The 22,707-nt window shown below is 45.9% G+C and overlaps 1 pseudogene across 1 annotated transcript in view; it reads right to left on the minus strand.

The window, feature by feature from the left end:
- Window positions 1-6,867: 6,867 nt before the first annotated feature.
- The window catches only part of LOC311117454 (serine/threonine-protein phosphatase 6 regulatory ankyrin repeat subunit A-like), a 42,213-nt pseudogene continuing 26,373 nt past the window's right edge, over window positions 6,868-22,707 (minus strand). Inside the window, exons 9-21 of the transcript in view lie at window positions 12,420-12,531; window positions 12,177-12,203; window positions 11,926-12,000; window positions 10,835-11,036; window positions 10,265-10,352; window positions 9,925-10,042; window positions 9,482-9,701; window positions 8,461-8,626; window positions 8,102-8,247; window positions 7,893-7,975; window positions 7,716-7,798; window positions 7,496-7,587; window positions 6,868-7,290 (exon numbers count right to left, since the gene is read on the minus strand). The product of the transcript in view is annotated as a serine/threonine-protein phosphatase 6 regulatory ankyrin repeat subunit A-like (transcript). The remainder of the gene's footprint in view (window positions 7,291-7,495; window positions 7,588-7,715; window positions 7,799-7,892; window positions 7,976-8,101; window positions 8,248-8,460; window positions 8,627-9,481; window positions 9,702-9,924; window positions 10,043-10,264; window positions 10,353-10,834; window positions 11,037-11,925; window positions 12,001-12,176; window positions 12,204-12,419; window positions 12,532-22,707) is intronic.

A 22,707-nucleotide genomic window follows, 5' to 3' on the forward strand; every position in this document is an offset into this window, starting at 1 on the left:
CCGCCCCATGGGTCTCCCGGTCGCGGCCGGCTACGACAGAGCCTGGATTCGAACCAGGATCTCTAGTGGCACAGCTAGCACTGCGATGCAGTGCCTTAGAACACTGCGCCACTCGGGAGATGCGTTATTTACACGTTAAGTTTGCTGAAAATAAACGCAGTTGACAGTGAGAGGACGTTTCTTTTTTTGCTGAGTTTATATCTCAATGTCCCAACTCTCTAAATACATGGCTCTGGGCCTACCTCTCCATAGGCGGTGACCTTTGACCTACTACTGAATCTGTATCTGTAGGCCTATGTGATCCTGTAACCAGTCACAAATGTGTCATTAGTGTAAATCACTTACCTGACTTCCTTCATAACATCAGCTTCATTGATGGGGTCATCCAGGTCTATGAGGGTGAGGTCATTTCCATTGACCTCTGACCTCTGAAAGACAGCACAAAGTCATGTTTAGATGTCACCTACTGTGTCGCCTTTTGCCGTGTTCAAAACAACTGGGAAATCTCTGACTTCCGACTTCAGTGCGTTCAAGACAACTGGGAAATAGGAAAAAAAAACAAGCTCCGACTGGGAAAAATCGTTTTGAACAGTCATCCAACTCGGAATTCCAAGACGGAAGCAGCGCGGCTTGGCGGGTCATGTTTTGGAGGACGCCTGACTCAACCTTCACCTCTCCCGAGCCCGCTGGGGAGTTGCAGCGATGAGACAAGATCGTAACAAGATCGTAACTACCAATTGGATATCACGAAAAATTGGGGAGAAAAAGGGGATAAAATTACCACCACAAAATGTAAAAAGGAATTCCAAGTCGGAAACTCTGGCATCTTTCTAGAGCTCCGACTTTCCGACCTGAAGATCACGGACGTCATGATTTGACCTAGTTATTTTTTTCGAGTTCCCAGTTGCCTTGAGAGCACCATTAACCCAACTCTCATTGTCACATCATAATGCATCATATTCAGAGAAATAGAATCACCAGAACATCATATCAGGTGTGCAGTTCAGTTTACCAGTCAAATTGCCAAGGTCAGAGGCTCTATCCTTTCTAGTGATTCTATTTCTATGGTCACATAATAATGCATCATATCTATGCTTGTGTCCGAAATAGCACCCTAGTTCCAATATAGTGCACTTCTTTTGGCTGGAGCCCTATAGAGTCCCACAGTATGAGTCATAATACCCATAAAACCTAGTGGTCTGGCAGCCTCTGGAACTGCCGTTCTGCAGCCAACAAGGCAGAGTTAATCTCAGCCTATGCTACCCTCCAGTCCCTCGACTTCTTGGCGCTGACGGAAACATGGATTACCACAGAAAACACTGCTACTCCTACTGCTCTTTCCTCGTCTAACCATGTGTTCTCGCATACCCCGAGAGCATCTGGTCGGCGCGGCGGTGGCACAGGAATCCTCATCTCTCCAAAGTGGACATTCTCTCTTTTTCCCCTGACCCATCTGTCTATCTCCTCATTTGAATTCCATGCTGTCACATCACTAGCCCATTCAAGCTTAACATCCTTGTCATTTATCGCCCTCCAGGTTCCCTTGGAGAGTTCATCAATGAGCTTGACGCCTTGATAAGTTCCTTTCCTGAGGATGGCTCACCCCTCACAGTTCTGGGTGACTTTAACCTCCCTACGTCTCTGCCTTTGACTCATTTCTCTCTGCCTCCTTCTTTCCACTCCTTTCCTCTTTTGACCTCACCCTCTCACCGTCCCCCCCTACTCACAAGGCAGGCAATACGCTTGACCTCATCTTTACTAGATGCTGTTCTTCTACTAATCTCACTGCAACTCCCCTCCAAGTCTCCGACCACTACTTTGTATCCTTTTCTCTCTCGCTCTCCTCCAACACTACTCACTCTGCCCCTACTCAGATGGTAATGTGCCATCACAACCTTCGCTCTCTCTCTCCCGCTACTCTCTCCTCTTCCATCCTATCATCTCTTCCCTCTGCTAAATCATTCTCCCTCCGATCTCCTGATTCTGCCTCCTCAACCCTCCTCTCCTCCCTTTCTGCATCTTTTGACTCTCTATGTCCCCTATCCTCCCGGCCGGCTCGGTCCTCCCCTCCTGCTCCGTGGCTTGACGACTCATTGCGAGCTCACAGAAGAGGGCTCCGGGCAGCCGAGCGGAAATGGAGGAAAACTAGACTCCCTGCGGACCTGTCATCTTTTCACTCCCTCCTCTCTACATTCTCTTCCTCTGTTTCCGCTGCTAAAGCCACTTTCTACCACTCTAAATTTCAAGCCTATGCCTCTAACCCTAGGAAGCTCTTTGCCACCTTCTCCTCCCTGCTGAATCCTCCTCCCCCACCCTCCTCCCTCTCTGTGGATGACTTCGTCAACCATTTTGAAAAGAAGGTTGACGACATCCGATCCTCATTTATTAAGTGAAATGACACCGCTGGTCCTGCTCACACTGCCCTACCCTATGCTTTGACTTTTTTCTCCCCTCTCTCTCCAGATGAAATCTTGCGACTTGTGACGGCCGGCCGCCCAACAACCTGCCTGCTTGACCCTATCCCGTCCTCTCTTCTCCAGACCATTTCCGGAGACCTTCTCCCTTACCTCACCTCACCTCACCTCCCACATCAACTCATCCTTGACCGCTGGCCATGTCCCTTCCGTCTTCAAGAGAGCGAGAGTTGCACCCCTCCTCAAAAAACCTACACTCGATCCCTCCGATGTCAACAACTACAGACAAGTAAGTATCCCTTCTTTCTTTTCTCTCCAAATCTCTTGAGCGTGCCGTCTCTAGCCAACTCTCCTGCTATCACTCTCAGAATGACCTTCTTGATCCAAACCAGTCAGGTTTCAAGACTGGTCATTCAACTGAGACTGCTCTTCTCTGTGTCATGGAGGCTCTCCGCACTGCTAAAGCTAACTCTCTCTCCTCTGCTCTTATCCTTCTAGACCTATCCGCTGCCTTTGATATTGTGAACCATCAGATCCTCCTCTCCACCCTCTCCGAGTTGGGCATCTCCGGCGCTGCTCACTCTTGGATTGCGTCCTACCTGACAGGTCGCTCCTACCAGGTAGCGTGGCGAGAATCTGTCTCCGCACCATGTGCTCTCACCACTGGTGTCCCCCAGGGCTCAGTTCTAGGCCCTCTCCTATTCTCTCTATACACCAAGTCACTTGGCTCTGTCATATCCTCACATGGTCTCTCCTATCATTGCTACGCAGACGACACACAATTAATTTTCTCCTTTCCCCCTTCTGATAACCAGGTGGCGAATCGCATCTCTGCATGTCTGGCAGACATATCAGTGTGGATGTCGGATCACCACCTCAAGCTGAACCTCTGCAAGACGGAGCTGCTCTTCATCCCTGGGAAGGACTGCCCGTTCCATGATCTCGCCATCACGGTTGACAACTCCATTGTGTCCTCCTCCCAGAGTGCAAAGAGCCTTGGCGTGACCCTGGACAACACCCTGTCATTCTCTGCTAACATCAAAACGGTGACCCGATCCTGCAGGTTCATGCTCTACAACATTTGCAGAGTACGACTCTACCTTACACAGAAAGCGGCACAGTTCCTAATCCAGGCACATGTCATCTCCCGTCTGGATTACTGCAACTCGCTGTTGGCTGGGCTCCCTGCCTGTGCCATTAAACCCCTACAACTTATCCAGAACGCCGCAGCCCGTCTGGTGTTCGACCTTCCCAAGTTCTCTCATGTCACCCCGCTCAGTTGAGGCTCGCATCTACTACAAGACCATGGTGCTTGCCTACGGAGCTGTGAGAGGAACGGCACCTCCTTACCTTCAGGCTCTGGCACCCCAATGGTGGAACAAGCTCCCCCACGACGCCAGGACAGCGGAGTCACTGACCACCTTCCGGAGACACTTGAAACCCTACCTCTTTAAGGAATACCTGGAATAGTATGAAGTAATCCTTCTACCCCCCCCCTCCCCCCCCATAAAAAAAAAGAAGAAAAATAAGTGGTTGTCCCACTGGCTATCATAAGTTGAATACACCAATTGTTGAATGCACCATTGTAAGTCGCTCTGGATAAGAGCGTCTGCTAAATGATATAAATGTAAAATGTAAATATACTGATAAAAGTCAACTTGTCCGAGAGAGATTTACATGGTTACAAAAACGTCACGCCAGGGTAAGCCTACACGAAATACAGCCCTTATTTTATGTGTTTCTAAAATCGGCTATGGGAAAAATGAATGGTGGAAAAACGATTGGAACCATGTCCCTGTTTGACCGCTAGGTTTTTTGGGTATTATCACACCTCCACTGTGGGACTCTATAGAGGGGTTGGTTGTTAAGCAACAAAACTGGCATGCAACTATGGGGCAAAATAGACAGGGTTTGACTTAGACTGTTGACAACATGTAAACTATATTTAGTCTCTAAATGTTTAATGCAAACATAAATACATTTGAACAATGAACTCGTCTCAAATACATTGTTACAGTTGTTGTTGGTTAGCTAGGTAGCGAATTTGAGTCATTGCATAGACATGATATCAGTCAAAACACCTCAAAACAAGACATGGTATCAATAACACCATACAACAAGCTGAAACATGCCACAGAGCTACGATTCCCCACATGGCAGCTTGTTGTTAGCTGAGGTTCAGAATCATAACAAGATACACGACTTCGGGACATCGATGCGCGGGCATCGTTTTCGTGACGTCAGCCAACCCTTCTATGGCTCCTGGTCAAAAGTAGTACACTAGCCTACATAGGGAATAGGGTGCCATTTTGGACGAAATTATGAAGGTGCTGTCATAACCTTTGACCCCCATTTGACCCTACTGTACCTTTAGCCAACTCTCATGACTCCCCGGCCATAGACTTTCTAGTTTGATATTACAGCATGAATAGCACATTATTTCATTTGTTAAACAATATTTAATCCACAGTAATTAATATAATTGAAGATTTAAAAATAAATAACATGCCTACCTTGAACTCTTTATTCTCCATCTCCTTGCAAAATCAGCACATTTCCTTGCCAAAATGAACGCGCATCCAGAGCGAAAACAAACGCAATCCTCCAGCACTAGGGAGGTTTAGACTGAACTGCTCCAGCGGTTTTTCATCAGTTTCAACGTTTATCAGTGATGACGTAACAATGACCTGTACAGATTTGACGCACTTTCGATCTCGTGCTGATGCAACACTCTGTGTTGTTGAAAGCTCATGTATGGAAATCCTGCGAGTTGTAAACAAATTTAGGCTATTGTTGCCCTTAAAACTGCAATGTTGAGGACGCCATGAAAAATAAAATACATAACCCACACCGTTAGGCCAAGGTACATGCAATATTCATCACTTTGCCAATAGACTTCTTGTTCCTTGTTGTATGTAGCCTTTCTTTTGGGATTAGCACCACTGTCACCTAGAAATTGATACTGCGGTTGTCACATAAAACAGATAACCCATAGTTCATTATTAAATAACATAACTCATTTCTTTATTTTATTACTCATAAAATATACAGCAATCTTCAGATACTGAAAGAATTCATGGGAGTTTCGATTCAGTCACTATTTCATATGTACATGCTAGTTTCATCCTTTTAAAGAAAAAAAGGACACGAAAAAACCTGTGAACCTCCTGATCCTGATTTGACGAACATAGCATATGTATTGTACATATTTCCAGTTAAAATTATTTTAAAAAAGAGACAAAAACGGGGGTTTGAACAAGCAATCACATAAAAGGTTTGAGTGGTTTCATTTTTTTGAAGAAGTTAAGCAAGCAAAACCTGTCAAAATACATTGATTATAAGACCAAGACAAATAATATATATATATTTTTTTCAACAGAAGAAAATCTAAATGCTGCTGTCCTACCATTGGTTTACAGTGTTTCTCCTCTCCAAGGGAGGCATGTTTTCCCCCTCGTATGCCTCGGAATAGTATCAGTGCTTTTCACAAACGTTGTATTACTTAGTGTGCATCATTGTTTTCGCTCATACAGCTGCCCCTACTCTCCTAACCTCCCCTCAGTAACTAAAGATGGCACAAAATGATGACATAAATATCACAAGAAAGAATACATGAATTAATAATTTACTTTCTAAAATATTTTCTAGAGGGCAAAGGACAGGTAGGTTTAATAACGCAAATGTAAAAAGTCCTGTCGCTCACATACAAATGCAAAATCTAAATGGCACCCTATTCTTTATAGAGTACACTACTTTTGACCAGAACCCTATGGCCCTGGTCAAAAGTAGTGTACTATAAAGGGAATAGGGTGCCATTGGGGATGGAAATTCTTTGAAATTACTCATGAGAGCAAATACTACGATTCTTTGGTTCCCACAGAGGGTCAGGAGCTTAAGACATGAATGATATTATTAAAATGTTTGTTCATAAAAAATAAATGATTTCCCCTCCTCCCACATGGATTACAGACAAGAGGCTAGGTGCGTTCTGACTGTCTTAGTGTGCGGATAAACATGACCATCACTCTCATAAAACTTAAATGAAACATCACTCCTTATGTTTTTTCTCAGGCCAAAACGCTCAATCCCATTTCTACTGTCAAAACAGGTTTTGAAAAGGCTTCTTCCGCATCTTTTGGTCCATGTCTGTTTTTCACTCAGTGAAGTGCTACTATCCCCTTGGACTACAGGTTATTGCCGTCATAAGGTGTCCGTCTGTCTGTTGGCTGGACAGTTTCTACCGTTTAGGACCTTTGTGGGTAAAGGTAAAGGTGGGGTATAGCAGCAGCAGTTCCTCTGAAGTCCAGTATCTGCTGGAAGGACACCTGGTGGTACGAGAGGATGAGTGTGGCCAGCCAGCCTGTTGTGCCTCCCCCTCTCCCTCCCTCCCTCCATTTCTCTCTCTCCATCTGCAGGACTCTTAAGGCTCCTGTGCGGACTGTCTCGGCTCGTGCCCTCCCAAAGCTGGCTGTGGTGATTTAAGACACGGTGTGTATGTGTGGATTTGTTTGTGGCCTCTGCCCCACTTCACTGTCCATCCGCCTACCCTTGGCTCCCCTCCTGGGCAGCGACCACCACCCCCCTCAGTATGTCTCTGAGTCTGAGTCGTTGAGTTCCTCATCCTTGTAGAAGCCTCCATCGTGGTCGCGGTGGCCGATGTTGTTGAAGCTGCAGTAGGAGCTGTGCTCGCTGCGCAGCACGGGCAGGCTGTCGAAGGTCACACTCTTGGAGGGGCTGGTGGTGTAGTGGTTAATGGCACTGAAGGACAGGCTGGGCGCCGGGTTGCAGGGGGACACGGGCATCATGGTGGCCAGGATCAGCGCCAGGCAGTCCGCCACGTCTTTGTTGGGGGCGCAGGCCAAGGCAGGCGTGTAACCTGAGGGGTTCAAACAGAACAGCAGAGGGTCACTTCAGGAGCATCACCGTTTACTATAACACTTTTGGTGAAAAACATGAAATAACAGCAGGCTAGGAGATACAAAGTTAAGACAATAACCAAGCAGTGGACTAGAGAGAAACATTTGTGGACACATTGAGAAGAGAAGTACAGAAGAAAACGGTGTTAGCGTTATGGATCTTACCATTGTCATCGACTGCTAGCACGCTAGCACCCTTCACTAGTAGCTCCTGAACCACCACCGTCAGACCATTTCTGGCTGCAACGTGTAACGGCCTGAGGAGAAAGTACCGTCAGATTAGCCAGCAGCAAATGAGGATACCTCCCAAATGCCAGACTATTCCCTATATAGTGCACTTCTTCTAATTCTTCTGGCCCAATTAATACAGCTGAACCATACGTACGTCTGTAAGGCTGCGTTAGTCGAGTTGATGAGGTTCCTGTCTGTAATCTTCTCCAATATCAACAAAGCACTGGTTTCATGCCCCTTTAAAAACCAGAGTCAAACATGTCAGACCAAAATGTCAACCAGAGAGAGCCAACTGTTCAGATGAACGTCATCTTCATGTGGGGATGCTCACCTTACTGCAGGCCAGATGAAGAGCAGTGTTCTTGACTGCATCCTGCAGGGTGAGCTCTGCTTTGGCACTGCTCACCAACAGCTCTGACACAGACAGAGAAACATAAAGAAACTCAATTAGGAAATGAAGCGACTTATTAAAATGTAAAACAGACATGTTGAACTTAAGCCGGCTGGGCGAGGCAAAGCGGAGGAGAGGGGGCTGCGTACCGACAGCGTTGGTTTGTCCGTTCTCAGCAGCCATCATGAGGGAGGTCTTCCCGGAGGCATCGGGGGAGTTGACCTGGGCGTTGTGGCCTAGCAGCAGCTGAAGACACTCCACGTGGTCCGTGAAAGCCGCCGCATGCAGGGGGGTCCTGGAGAGAGAGGAAACTTATTTCACCGATATCATGTAGGACTGTTATAAACAAGTTTGTTCAATTAACCCTGTTTATACCATAGAAATATAAAATCACTAATAGATGTATTAAAAGTAATCTACAATCCCTCATCCAACCCCAGAGGTCATTTTATTCCCAAGACAACATTATTCTCCAGAAGAAAAGGACTTTGTCATGTGCTGTAGTTACCGGTTCTTGGTGTCAGTGGCGTTGACAATGGCCGGCCCCAGAGTGTCAATCAGCATCTCTGCAGCCCCCTCGTTGTCATTGATCACAGCACAGTGGAGGGGGCTGAACGAGTTGCCCTCGGTGACATATGCTATGACAAAGTCCTGTTTCAGTGTAAGGTCCTCCACTGAGAGTCATAACCCCTAATTCTGTTGTAGTCTTGTTCATTCCCCCACATGGCTCCGTCCACACCAATCGAATGCTTTTCAAGCCACAAGAGGGAGTGAATGAGTGTACACTTCATGGAGGAGAGAACAGAGCTACAGTCCAGTTAGTCAGTACGTACCGTTGTATGTAGGGGTGTAACGATCCATCTACTACATCGATGTATCGATTTATATTCCTATGATCCAACTACATCGATCTGTGCTCGGTGAGTTGGCCTTTTGGACAACATATATCACTCTAACATCGTTTTAAAATGTAATAAATCGATTGTATCGATACTAGGAAATAACCCATTGGATTTAAGCACGTCAGACTTTATATGGATGTTTTTTCTTAGCACTTTTAATGATAAAGGCTTTAAACATTACTCGATTCAGTCTGCCTATCCGTGACGTCATCGCCCCACGCCAGCAGCAGCGCAAAGGCGCAAAGACAACAAAACATAGCATGGCGGACGACAGAGGAGAAGCCGACGAGCGAGAAATTATCAAGCCACCATTGCGGTCCTTACAAGAAACAGGAATCTAGGAAACTTCACCTGCACTGTCCAGTATCCAGGTATTTATTTCAGTCACACTGGTTGAATTTTTGGCTAAAAGGTTACTGAATCGATTTCAAGTCACTGAATCGTTTCGGATCGTATCGTTCTAAATGAACCAATATCGTCCTTGAATCGTATCGACAACCACGAATCGTGATACAAATCGAATCGTTACACCCCTAGTTGTATGGCCTGCCTAATTCAGGGACATGTTTACGGTGCTGAAGAGAGAAAATCAGAAAATATCTAGTGTTCCGTTAGTCCAGTACGTACCGTTGTAGCAGGCCCAGTGTAGTGGCGTGTAGCCCTGGTTGTCTGTGATGACGGGGAGGGTCTCCACTGACTGGGCGGCGTGTAGGAGTCCCCCCAGCACCCCGATGTGTCCGGATGCCGCCGCCAGGTGGACAGGGGTCCGCCCCTTACAGTCCCGAACCAGGAGGCTGGCGCTGTGCTGCAGCAGGGCCTCCACACACTCCTCATGACCCGTCAACGCCTGGGAGGAAGGGCAGGGAGACAAGAATGGATTTGAATAACTAATAATCAATGATATAATAATGAATCATCAATTATTACAAATGATGTCTGGAGGCAGGTCCCCCTACAGGGATGAATACACCACTACCCATGGACAACTACTTTTCTGAAGATAATATGTATATTTGAGCCTCCCCGTCTCTTTCTGTGTGTGAGCGTATACAGCCAGCTCTCCTCCTCACCCCTCTGTGTAGCGCTGTTCTGCCCCACTTGTCTTTGGCTTCTACGCTGGCTCCCTTGTTGAGCAGTGAGTACACACAGTCTGTGTGTCCGCTCAGCACTGACAGCATCAGAGGGGTTCTGATACACAAGACAACAAGGTCATATTACAAACTGGTAATAACCAGGCTGAGTCCCAAATGGCAACCTATTCCCTATATGGTACACTACTTTTGACCCGAGCCCATAGGGTTCTGGTTTAAAGTAGTGCACCAAGTAGGGCATAGGGTGCCATTTGGGACGTAGAACTAGTGTCAAAATCTCTTTATTTCAGGAATTGTATCCAAAACCCAATTGACTTACTGTCCATTCCCGTCTTGAACGTCCACTGGACTCTGGAGGTCAGCATTTCCAATCAGCAAACGCAAACACTCCGAATGACCGTTGGTAGCTAGAGGAGGATAAACAGAGAGGATATAAGAATGTGAGATGATTGACCGTTGGTAGCTAGAGGAGGCTAAACAGAGAGGATATGAGCTGATTGCTGGACGACTATTACCTTCACATGAACAGACAGATTTCTAGAACAGTGGTATTGGTAGATGACATCCTCATGATGTTAACACAGCAGATAATAAAACATTTTGGGGCTGAGGCCCTCGAAGCCTGTCACCTGCTAGCTGTGTACCTGGCTCTGGATAGAAGTCCCCCTGTGCACTGATCTAGGATCAGCTTACCCTCCCCAGATCCTCAGCAATAATGACAAAAAATGACCTTAGATCAGTGTGTAGTGGGCATTTTCACACTATGCTATATAATATCCCTAGAGTGGACATTGGCGTCCTAGCAACATGACCAAACAAATGTCCATCTTGGTAAGGAAAACTTTTGAATTACAGAATCTCTAGGTCTTACGTGATATCCTATGCGTACCTGCAGCGTGGATGGGGGTCCTCTTCAGGGTGAAGTCTTTAACCAGGATGGAGGCTCCCTGGTTGATGAGGACGTCAACACACTCCACATGGCCTTTAAAGGCAGCCAGGTCCAGAGGGGTGCGCCCCTGGCTGTTCCTCACGTCTAGATCCAGCAGAGACTGAACCAGGACCTCCATAGCATGGTGGTGGCCGTGGTACGCCTGAATGGAAACAAACACACAGTCTGAAGCAAAGTCCAGTGGTATGCCTGAACACATATACACTCCTAATATAATCAATGTCCTATAGTAGACCAGTGGTACGCCTGAACAGAAATACACTCCTAATATAATCAATGTCCTATAGTAGACCAGTGGTATGCCTGAACAGATATACACTCCTAATATAATCAATGTCCTATAGTAGACCAGTGGTATGCCAGAACAGATATACACTCCTAATATAATCAATGTCCTATAGTAGACCAGTGGTATGCCAGAACAGATATACACTCTTAATATAATCAATGTCCTATAGTAGACCAGTGGTACGCCTGAACAGAAATACACTCCTAATATAATCAATGTCCTATAGTAGACCAGTGGTGCGCCTGAACAGATATACACTCTTAATATAATCAATGTCCTATAGTAGACCAGTGGTATGCCTGAACAGAAACAGTCCTAGACCCCTAAAGTAGACCAGTGTCTCTCAAATCGGGTGCCCATTTTTTCTCCCGCCCAGCATCAACATCGAAGGTCCCTGCCAAGCGTGAGATTTAGAAACACTCTACTTCTCCTCTGTTGGAGGTTGATTAACTCAAATGGCAAAATAAGGAAATCATCCTCATCATCACCGTGTCAAAATATGCATGTATTTTACACTAATCAGGAACAGATAGGAACATGGTGTGTGAGTGTCTGGACAATCAACTTTTCGTGGAAAAACAACACCATGCCTGCATCCCAGATAGCACCCTATTTCCCATGTAGTGCAGTACTTTTGATCTGGGCCCATAAGGCTCTGGTCAAAAGTAGTGCACTAAATAGGGAATAGGGTGCCATTTGTCATGTGGCGAGACCCCTACAGGAGCAGGTAGGCTTTACTCACAGCTAAGTGTAGGGGGCTGATGGGAGCTCTGACATCAGAGTCGTTCAGGATGTCTGTCCCCGAGGTTTCCATTAGCTGGGGAAAGACAAGGACGGGCCAGTTTAGACTTGTAACATATTTACTTTGAAGGTTAGTCTAGTAGCATGTTTCATGTTGTAAATCTCAGTGACCAGCCCCTGCAGACATACTGGGGTGTTGCATTCGTATCTTAAACAAGCTAGTGTGAGGAAAAGTAACCAACTGGTACTTACCACATCTAAAGGTGTTTCACTTGCAATCTGGAAAAAGAACATCAAGAGTGACGATGCGGCCACGACAAACATGCAACCACACCTTAAAACCTACTGAATATCAACGTCTGTCCCAAATGGCACCCTATTCCCTATATAGTGCATTACTTTTGACCAGAGCCCTATGGGCCCTACATTCATTTGGGACGCAGACAAAATGGTCTGTGAATGCAGGGCGTCTAGTCCCCTGTGGTTCTGACTCACCAGCTCCAGACAGAGGCGGTGTCCGTACGCAGACGCGTAATGGACTGCGTTGTAGCCCTGATTGTCCCTGATCCCTGGGTTAGCGTCGTTTCGCAGCAAATATTCCAGACACCTAGAGGTCAGAGGTCAAGAGTTCACTAATCATTATACCAACATCAAGACAGACAGATAAGCAAGCAGAGACACTTTCCCAAAGGAGACGTGGCCAAGCTTTCACACTGCAGATTTAACACTAGTATGTATTCAAACACGACCAACAACATACTCTAGACTACAGTGAAATGTGAAAGGTCATGGCACCACAACATACTCTCCAGACTACAGTGAAATGTGAAAGGTCATGGCACCACAACATACTCTCCAGACTACAATGAAATGTGAAAGGTCATGGCACCACAACATACTCTCCAGACTACAGTGAAATGTGAAAGGTCATGGCACCACAACATACTCTCCAGACTACAGTGAAATGTGAAAGGTCATGGTACCACAACATACTCTCCAGACTACAGTGAAATGTGAAAGGTCATGGCACCACAACATACTCTCCAGACTACAGTGAAATGTGAAAGGTCATGGCACCACAACATACTCTCCAGACTACAGTGAAATGTGAAAGGTCATGGCACCACAACATACTCTCCAGACTACAGTGAAATGTGAAAGGTCATGGCACCACAACATACTCTCCAGACTACAGTGAAATGTGAAAGGTCATGGCACCACAACATACTCTCCAGACTACAGTGAAATGTGAAAGGTCATGGCACCACAACATACTCTCCAGACTACAATGAAATGTGAAAGGTCATGGCACCACAACATACTCTCCAGACTACAGTGAAATGTGAAAGGTCATGGCACCACAACATACTCTCCAGACTACAGTGAAATGTGAAAGGTCATGGCACCACAACATACTCTCCAGACTACAGTGAAATGTGAAAGGTCATGGCACCACAACATACTCTCCAGACTACAGTGAAATGTGAAAGGTCATGGCACCACAACACACACAACAGTAAGAGAGGTGTGAGACGTACTTTCCGTCTGTGTCGGAGGCAGCAGCGTAGTGGAGCGGGGTGCAACCCCTTTTATCCAGATCGTTCACACTGGCCCCAGACCCCACCAAGGCAAACAGACACTGGTAGTTACAATTGGCTGCCGCATAATGCAGAGGACTCCTAGAAGAACGCACAGAAACCATTCAACATCAACAACAGAAACAGCTTATTGGAGCTGTATAACATTTACATTTTACATTTACGTCATTTAGCAGACACTCTTATCCAGTGCGACTTACAGGAGCAATTAGGGTTAAGTGCCTTGCTGCAGTGCACATAGACACATTTTTCACCTAGTCAGCTAGGGGATTTGAACCAGCAACCTTTCGGTTACTGACCCAACGCTCTTAACCGCTAGGCTACCTGCCGCCCAATATTTCCCATAATAATTCCTATATGCCCCTATACTATATTCCCCATTATCATAAAGATCACATATGAAAGTTATTTGATGCCACAGACAGACCTTCCGAAGCTGTCCTTTCTGTTGAAGTCTGCCCCTGTGTTGAGCAGCAGATTCAGACAGTCCAGGTTCCTGGTAACAAGATATCAAGTTCAGAAAGGCTCTCGTACATCTGAGCTATCAGGTGGATGGTAACAAGATATCAAGTTCAGAAAGGCCCTCGTACATCTGAGCTATCAGGTGAATGGTAACAAGATATCAAGTTCAGAAAGGCTCTCGTACATCTGAGCTATCAGGTGGATGGTAACAAGATATCAAGTTCAGAAAGGCTCTCGTACATCTGAGCTATCAGGTGGATGGTAACAAGATATCAAGTTCAGAAAGGCTCTCGTACATCTGAGCTATCAGGTGGATGGTAACAAGATATCAAGTTCAGAAAGGCTCTCGTACATCTGAGCTATCAGGTGGATGGTAACAAGATATCAAGTTCAGAAAGGCTCTCGTTCATCTGAGCTATCAGGTGGATGGTAACAAGATATCAAGTTCAGAAAGGCTCTCGTACATCTGAGCTATCAGGTGGATGGTAACAAGATATCAAGTTCAGAAAGGCTCTCGTACATCTGAGCTATCAGGTGGATGGTAACAAGATATCAAGTTCAGAAAGGCTCTCGTTCATCTGAGCTATCAGGTGGATGGTAACAAGATATCAAGTTCAGAAAGGCCCTTTCACATCTGAGCTATCAGGTGGATGGTAACAATGAGAACCTTAAAGAAAAGAGAAACCCGTACACTGCTCTTGCTAGTATCACTGTTTTTATAATGCTAATAAAAGCTATAATAAAAAGTGATACTAGCAAGAGCAGTTTGCAGGTTTCTCTTCTCTTTCAAGAAGATATAAAGACAATTTAGACCAGAGCGCAAGTCAATACCACCATGGCATGGAACCACATTATACAGAAATGATACCGCACTAATGATCTAAACGATTTTTTTATACTGCTAAACAATGTGAAATGTAAGAGTGTGAATATGTGTTTGTTCTTTCTGGTGGCTTTCCAGTTCATGAACTAAATATTCCTTGGTGTAAAGCCTGGACCAGTCCACTCACCCAACAGCTGCTGCAGCATGTAAACAGGTCCTTCCAAAGTCGTCAGGGGTGTCTATATCAAAGCCTGATGAGAGGAGCTTCCGACAGCAGTCAGAGAACCCACTGAGAGCAGCCAGGTGGAGGGGGAACATCCCATGGACGCCTCGCCTGCAACACATTTTTACATTTTAGACTTTAAGCAGACACTCTTATCCAGAGTGACTTACAGTTGATTCAGCTAAGATTGGAAACAGCACCACATCACAGTCCTCATTAAACCCCACAGCAGATCAACACATCAGCATGCTGCAATGCCCTGTCTATCAACCCCCCACACACCACAATGTGTTGAGCATAGTCTCCAAGCGGCAATTCGGTCAATGACAGAATTGCAGATGCATGTTGCATTATTGCTGGAAACTGTGTGTGTGTGTGTTCTCACTTGGCTGTGTCAGCTCCGTTCGTGATGAGTGTATTGATGAGTAACTCGTGGCCGTAGCGAGCAGAGATGTGCAGGGGTGTGTTTCCATTCTTTTCTTCACAGTCGATCTCAGCACCTACAGAACACACACACACACAGACACACACACACAGACACACACACACAGACACACACACACACACACACACACACATACACACACACAGACACACACACACGTCAACCACTTGACCCTAGAGGCCTCATGAAGCTTCATGTTCAACCACATTGCAAGTAACATTGCTCTGTGCCAGTGAATCATGGTTTGAAGACTAAAGACAATGCTGAAGAGCCTACTGGTTCATATATATTCAGTTGAGAGCATTCACAGCGACTCACCATTCTGGATGATGGCTTGAGATCTGGAGAAGCGTCCGTGGATGGCCGTCATGTGGAGGGGGGTCTTTCCATCTTTACTCTGCAGATAGAAAGACAAAGATGGTTCACACGGCAGTCTGTGCTGCTGACCACAGGCAAAATCAAACACGTATTGGAGGAGCGCTTGATTGCATTTAGTTTGCATTGTTAGGCCTATTCCATTGGTATTTGAATGTAGACCAGGGCCAAATACTAAGCCATGTGCTGCGTCAGTGTGTGCGTCGCAAATGGCACCCTATTCTCTTCATAGTGAACTACTTTTTGAACCAAAGTAGTGTACTTATAAAGGGAACAGGGTGCCATTTGGGACACAGCCAGTGTCACCACGGCTCCTTGCTCTATGGGCCCCTGGTCAAAAGTAGTGCACTACATAGGGAATAGGGTGTTATTTAGTTCAGACACAGTGTTGGTCATCCGGTCTCCTCACCTTGATGTTGACGAGAGCCCCGTTGCCCACCAGCAGCTCCAGGCAGAGCGCCCCATGGCACGAGGCGGCCGTGAAGTGGAGTGGGGCGAAACCCTTCTCGTTCACCTGGTTCACGTTGGCGCCACACTCGATCAGCTCATTCACCACCACGTCCTGCCCGTTGTAGCATGCCACGTGGAGGGGGGTGTTACCGTACCCATTGGGCTCATTTATCTGGAGGGAGCAAGGGAGGGAAAAGAGTGGAGAGAGAGAGGGGGGGGGGGGGGGGGGGGGGAACAAAACAATACATTCCTGATCAGGTCACTTGGTTCTGAAAACCCCCTGGCCCAAAACACTGGCTCCAACCTCCATCTCTTCATTACTTGGTTATGAAAACCCCCTGGTCCAACCTCTCTCTCTTCATTACTTGGTTCTGAAAACCCCCTGGTCCAACCTCTCTCTCTTCATTACTTGGTTATGAAAACCCCCTGGTCCAACCTCTCTCTCTTCATTACTTGGTTATGAAAACCCCCTGGTCCAACCTCTCTCTCTTCATTACTTGGTTCTGAAAACCCCCTGGTCCAACCTCTCTCTCTTCATTACTTGGTTCTGAAAACCCCCTGGTCCAACCTCTCTCTCTTCATTACTTGGTTCTGAAAACCCCCTGGTCCAACCTCTCTCTCTTCATTACTTGGTTATGAAAACCCCCTGGTCCAACCTCTCTCTCTTCATTACTTGGTTCTGAAAACCCCCTGGTCCAACCTCTCTCTCTTCATTACTTGGTTATGAAAACCCCCTGGTCCAACCTCTCTCTCTTCATTACTTGGTTATGAAAACCCCCTGGTCCAACCTCTCTCTCTTCATTACTTGGTTATGAAAACCCCCTGGTCCAACCTCTCTCTCTTCATTACTTGGTTCTGAAAACCCCCTGGTCCAACCTCTCTCTCTTCATTACTTGGTTCTGAAAACCCCCTGGTCCAACCTCTCTCTCTTCATTACTTGGTTCTGAAAACCCCCTGGTCCAACCTCTCTCTCTTCATTACCTGGTTATGAAAACCCCCTGGTCCAACCTCTCTCTCTTCATTACTTGGTTCTGAAAACCCCCTGGTCCAACCTCTCTCTCTTCATTACTTGGTTCTGAAAACCCCCTGGTCCAACCTCTCTCTCTTCATTACTTGGTTATGAAAACCCCCTGGTCCAACCTCTCTCTCTTCATTACTTGGTTATGAAAACCCCCTGGTACAACCTCTCGCTCTTCATTACTTGGTTCTGAAAACCCCCTGGTCCAACCTCTCTCTCTTCATTACTTGGTTATGAAAATCCCCTGGTCCAACCTCTCTCTCTTCATTACTTGGTTCTGAAAACCCCCTGGTCCAACCTCTCTCTCTTCATTACTTGGTTATGAAAACCCCCTGGTCCAACCTCTCTCTCTTCATTACTTGGTTATGAAAACCCCCTGGTCCAACCTCTCTCTCTTCATTACTTGGTTATGAAAACCCCCTGGTCCAACCTCTCTCTCTTCATTACTTGGTTATGAAAACCCCCTGGTCCAACCTCTCTCTCTTCATTACTTGGTTCTGAAAACCCCCTGGTCCAACCTCTCTCTCTTCATTACTTGGTTCTGAAAACCCCCTGGTCCAACCTCTCTCTCTTCATTACTTGGTTATGAAAACCCCCTGGTCCAACCTCTCTCTCTTCATTACTTGGTTATGAAAACCCCCTGGTCCAACCTCTCTCTCTTCATTACTTGGTTCTGAAAACCCCCTGGTCCAACCTCTCTCTCTTCATTACTTGGTTATGAAAACCCCCTGGTCCAACCTCTCTCTCTTCATTACTTGGTTATGAAAACCCCCTGGTCCAACCTCTCTCTCTTCATTACTTGGTTATGAAAACCCCCTGGTCCAACCTCTCTCTCTTCATTACCTGGTTATGAAAACCCCCTGGTCCAACCTCTCTCTCTTCATTACTTGGTTCTGAAAACCCCCTGGTCCAACCTCTCTCTCTTCATTACTTGGTTATGAAAACCCCCTGGTCCAACCTCTCTCTCTTCATTACCTGGTTATGAAAACCCCCTGGTCCAACCTCTCTCTCTTCATTACTTGGTTCTGAAAACCCCCTGGTCCAACCTCTCTCTCTTCATTACTTGGTTCTGAAAACCCCCTGGTCCAACCTCTCTCTCTTCATTACTTGGTTCTGAAAACCCCCTGGTCCAACCTCTCTCTCTTCATTACTTGGTTATGAAAACCCCCTGGTACAACCTCTCTCTCTTCATTACTTGGTTCTGAAAACCCCCTGGTCCAACCTCCATCTCTTCATTACTTGGTTCTGAAAACCCCCTGGTCCAACCTCTCTCTCTTCATTACTTGGTTCTGAAAACCCCCTGGTCCAACCTCTCTCTCTTCATTACTTGGTTATGAAAACCCCCTGGTCCAACCTCTCTCTCTTCATTACTTGGTTTTGAAAACCCCCTGGTACAACCTCTCTCTCTTCATTACTTGGTTATGAAAACCCCCTGGTCCAACCTCTCTCTCTTCATTACTTGGTTATGAAAACCCCCTGGTCCAACCTCTCTCTCTTCATTACTTGGTTCTGAAAACCCCCTGGTCCAACCTCTCTCTCTTCATTACTTGGTTATGAAAACCCCCTGGTCCAACCTCTCTCTCTTCATTACTTGGTTATGAAAACCCCCTGGTCCAACCTCTCTCTCTTCATTACTTGGTTATGAAAACCCCCTGGTCCAACCTCTCTCTCTTCATTACCTGGTTATGAAAACCCCCTGGTCCAACCTCTCTCTCTTCATTACTTGGTTCTGAAAACCCCCTGGTCCAACCTCTCTCTCTTCATTACTTGGTTATGAAAACCCCCTGGTCCAACCTCTCTCTCTTCATTACCTGGTTATGAAAACCCCCTGGTCCAACCTCTCTCTCTTCATTACTTGGTTCTGAAAACCCCCTGGTCCAACCTCTCTCTCTTCATTACTTGGTTCTGAAAACCCCCTGGTCCAACCTCTCTCTCTTCATTACTTGGTTCTGAAAACCCCCTGGTCCAACCTCTCTCTCTTCATTACTTGGTTCTGAAAACCCCCTGGTCCAACCTCTCTCTCTTCATTACTTGGTTCTGAAAACCCCCTGGTCCAACCTCTCTCTCTTCATTACTTGGTTCTGAAAACCCCCTGGTCCAACCTCTCTCTCTTCATTACTTGGTTCTGAAAACCCCCTGGTACAACCTCTCTCTCTTCATTACTTGGTTCTGAAAACCCCCTGGTCCAACCTCTCTCTCTTCATTACTTGGTTATGAAAACCCCCTGGTCCAACCTCTCTCTCTTCATTACTTGGTTCTGAAAACCCCCTGGTCCAACCTCTCTCTCTTCATTACCTGGTTCTGAAAACCCCCTGGTCCAACCTCTCTCTCTTCATTACCTGGTTCTGAAAACCCCCTGGTCCAACCTCTCTCTCTTCATTACTTGGTTCTGAAAACCCCCTGGTCCAAAACACTGGCTCCAACCTCCATCTCTTCATTACTTGAAAGGAAATCATTCGCCAACCCACTAGAGCTCTGTATTTTCATTGAGTTGTAATTGAACAGTGACTACACATTTGAATGCGTGTTGACTCACATCCACTCCAAGGTCCAGGAGGTACTTGACCACACTGATCATTCCACTGGAGGCTGCAGAGTGGAGAGGGGTGTAGGCCTTCTTGTCTTTACAGGACACCTCTGATCCATGAGAGGCCAGCAGTTTCACCACCTCAATGTGCCCTATGGTAGGTAGAGAGAGCGAGAGCGAGAGAGAGAGAGAGATTAGTTTACAGTGGTACACAGCACCATAAGCAACACCTACATCATGTTAGTACAACTGAAAACATCTAATCAACCTACTTAGTACATGATTCTGACATAATAACACACTAGACGTGGCTCATACAGCTGAGCTGTGAGACTAACACACAGTCCATTCATTCATTCATTCATTGGTATAAAGGACATTAGTCAGAATGTAAATGATGTGGTAAACTCATCACCCATGTAAGCAGCCCAGTGGATTGCTCGGCGATCCTTCTTGTCAAAGGCATTAATGTTGGCTCCTCTGGAGAGAAGCAGCCTCACCATCTAACAGGGAGAGGAGAGAGAAACAAAACACAGGTTGAGGAAAACTAAACAGCAAAATCCGCTAAATCTGGCTTCAAAGCCTTCCCTTTAAAATTATATATTTTGTATTCACAATGAATGAAAGATAACATGTAAAGACATGGTACATTTCTCCCCTTTTAGTCCCCCTTTGACCTCCCCCTCCCCCCAGAATGCCTCCAAACACATTTAAAAAGAAAGGGAAAGTAATTGACTTACATGTCAGAAAACAAAACAAAAGTATACAACAACGTTACTTCAAGCAAAAATGTAATAGCCTAACAATTTCAGGTGATTAAGTGATTTTATAGGCCTATATAGCAGTAATCTCAAGGTGGGGCCAAGAGTACTAATCTGGAGGAAGTGTTTGGAGCTGTTCAAAATAGGATATCATCGGGTCCCAGGAGGAATAAAATGAGTTGGTTGACCCTCGAATGGTAACTTCATTTTTTCTCATTTTAGGAACAGCTTCAGATCTTCGAGCCAAAGAGAGGCTAAGGGAGGATTGATAGATTTCCAATCCAATAAAATCCTTCTGCGGGCTAACAGGGAGGCAAAGGCAATGGCATCTAGCTGTCTATTGGTCAGAGAAGGATTGTTGTTTGGTACTCCAAAAATAGCAATTTCTGCACTAGGCTGCAACTTTATATCAAATGCTTCAGAAAGGGTTTTAAATAGTGGACAAATAATCTGCCAGACGGGGACAGGACCAGAACATGTGGGTCAAGTCCACCAAGGAGCTTTTACACCTGTCACATGTACCATCAATATTTGGGTAGAATTTGGACAATCTGGCCTTACTGAAATGGATACGGTAAAGTACCTTAAACTGTATAAGGCTGAGCCGGGCACAAGAGGAGCTTCCATTTACCCTCAGTAAGGCATTTCACACTCAGATCGGATTTTATTCAAAGCCTCCTCTGAACAAACTCAAGCATACAACTAGGGCTGTGATGGTCATGGAACTTCAGGTGTCGGTGATTGGCGTGTCTTATGTACGTGGTCATCGACAAAACTGACAGCTGACAGGGGGGCGGGACGGACATTAGCAAAGGAAAACATTAGCGCGTTTAGGCCAGTCTTGCTCTCAAGTTTGGGGAAGCTAATTTTCTCCATGAAAAATATCAAGCATTCCATGCATCATCACATTTGCAAACTTATTAAAAAAATTAAAAAAAATTCACCTTTATTTAACCAGGTAAGCCAGTTGAGAACAAGTTCTCATTTACAACTGCGACCTGGCCAAGATAAAGCAAAGCAGTGCGATAAAAACAACACAGAGTTACATTTGGGGTAAAAAAACAAAGTCAAAAATACAACAGAAAATATATATACAGTGTGTGCAAATGTAGCAAGTTATGGAGGTAAGGCAATAAATAGGCTATAGTGCAAAATAATTACAATAGTATTAACACTGGAATGCTAGATGTGCAAGAGATTATGTGCAAATAGAGATACCGGGGTGCAAAAGAGCAAAATAAATAACAATATAGGGATGAGGTAGTTGGGTGGCCTAATTTCAGATGGGCTGTGTACAGGTGCAGTGATCGGTAAGGTGCTCTGACAACTGATGCTTAAAGTTAGTGAGGGAGATAAGAGTCTCCAGCTTCAGAGATTTTTGCAATTCGTTCCAGTCATTGGCAGCAGAGAACTGGAAGGAATGGCGGCCAAAGGAGGTGTTGGCTTTGGGAATGACCAGTGAGATATACCTGCTGGAGCGCAGACTACGGGTGGGTGCTGCTATGGTGACCAATGAGCTAAGATAAGGCGGGGATTTGCCTAGCAGTGATTTATAGATGGCCTGGAGCCAGTGGGTTTGACGACGAACATGTAGTGAGGACCAGCCAACAAGAGCGTACAGGTCACAGTGGTGGGTAGTGTATGGGGCTTTGGAGACAAAACGGATGGCACTGTGATAGACTACATCCAGTTTGCTGAGTAGAGTGTTGGAGGCTATTTTGTAAATGACATCGCCGAAGTCAAGGATCGGTAGGATAGTCAGTTTTACGAGGGCATGTTTGGCAGCATGAGTGAAGGAGGCTTTGTTTGCGAAATAGGAAGCCGATTCTAGATTTAACTTTGGATTGGAGATTCTTTATGTGAGTCTGGAAGGAGAGTTTACAGTCTAACCAGACACCTAGGTATTTGTAGTTGTCCACATACTCTAGGTCAGACCCGTCGAGAGTGGTGATTCTAGTCGGGAGGGAGGGTGCCAGCAGCGTTCGATTGAAAAGCATACATTTAGTTTTACTAGTGTTTAAGAGCAGTTGGAGGCTACTGAAGGAGTGTTGTATGGCATTGAAGCTCGTTTGGAGGTTTGTTAACACAGTGTCCAATGAAG

This window comes from Coregonus lavaretus (assembly GCF_964263955.1).
Source record: "Coregonus lavaretus genome assembly, contig: HAP1_SCAFFOLD_345, whole genome shotgun sequence".
Taxonomy (NCBI): domain Eukaryota; kingdom Metazoa; phylum Chordata; class Actinopteri; order Salmoniformes; family Salmonidae; genus Coregonus; species Coregonus lavaretus.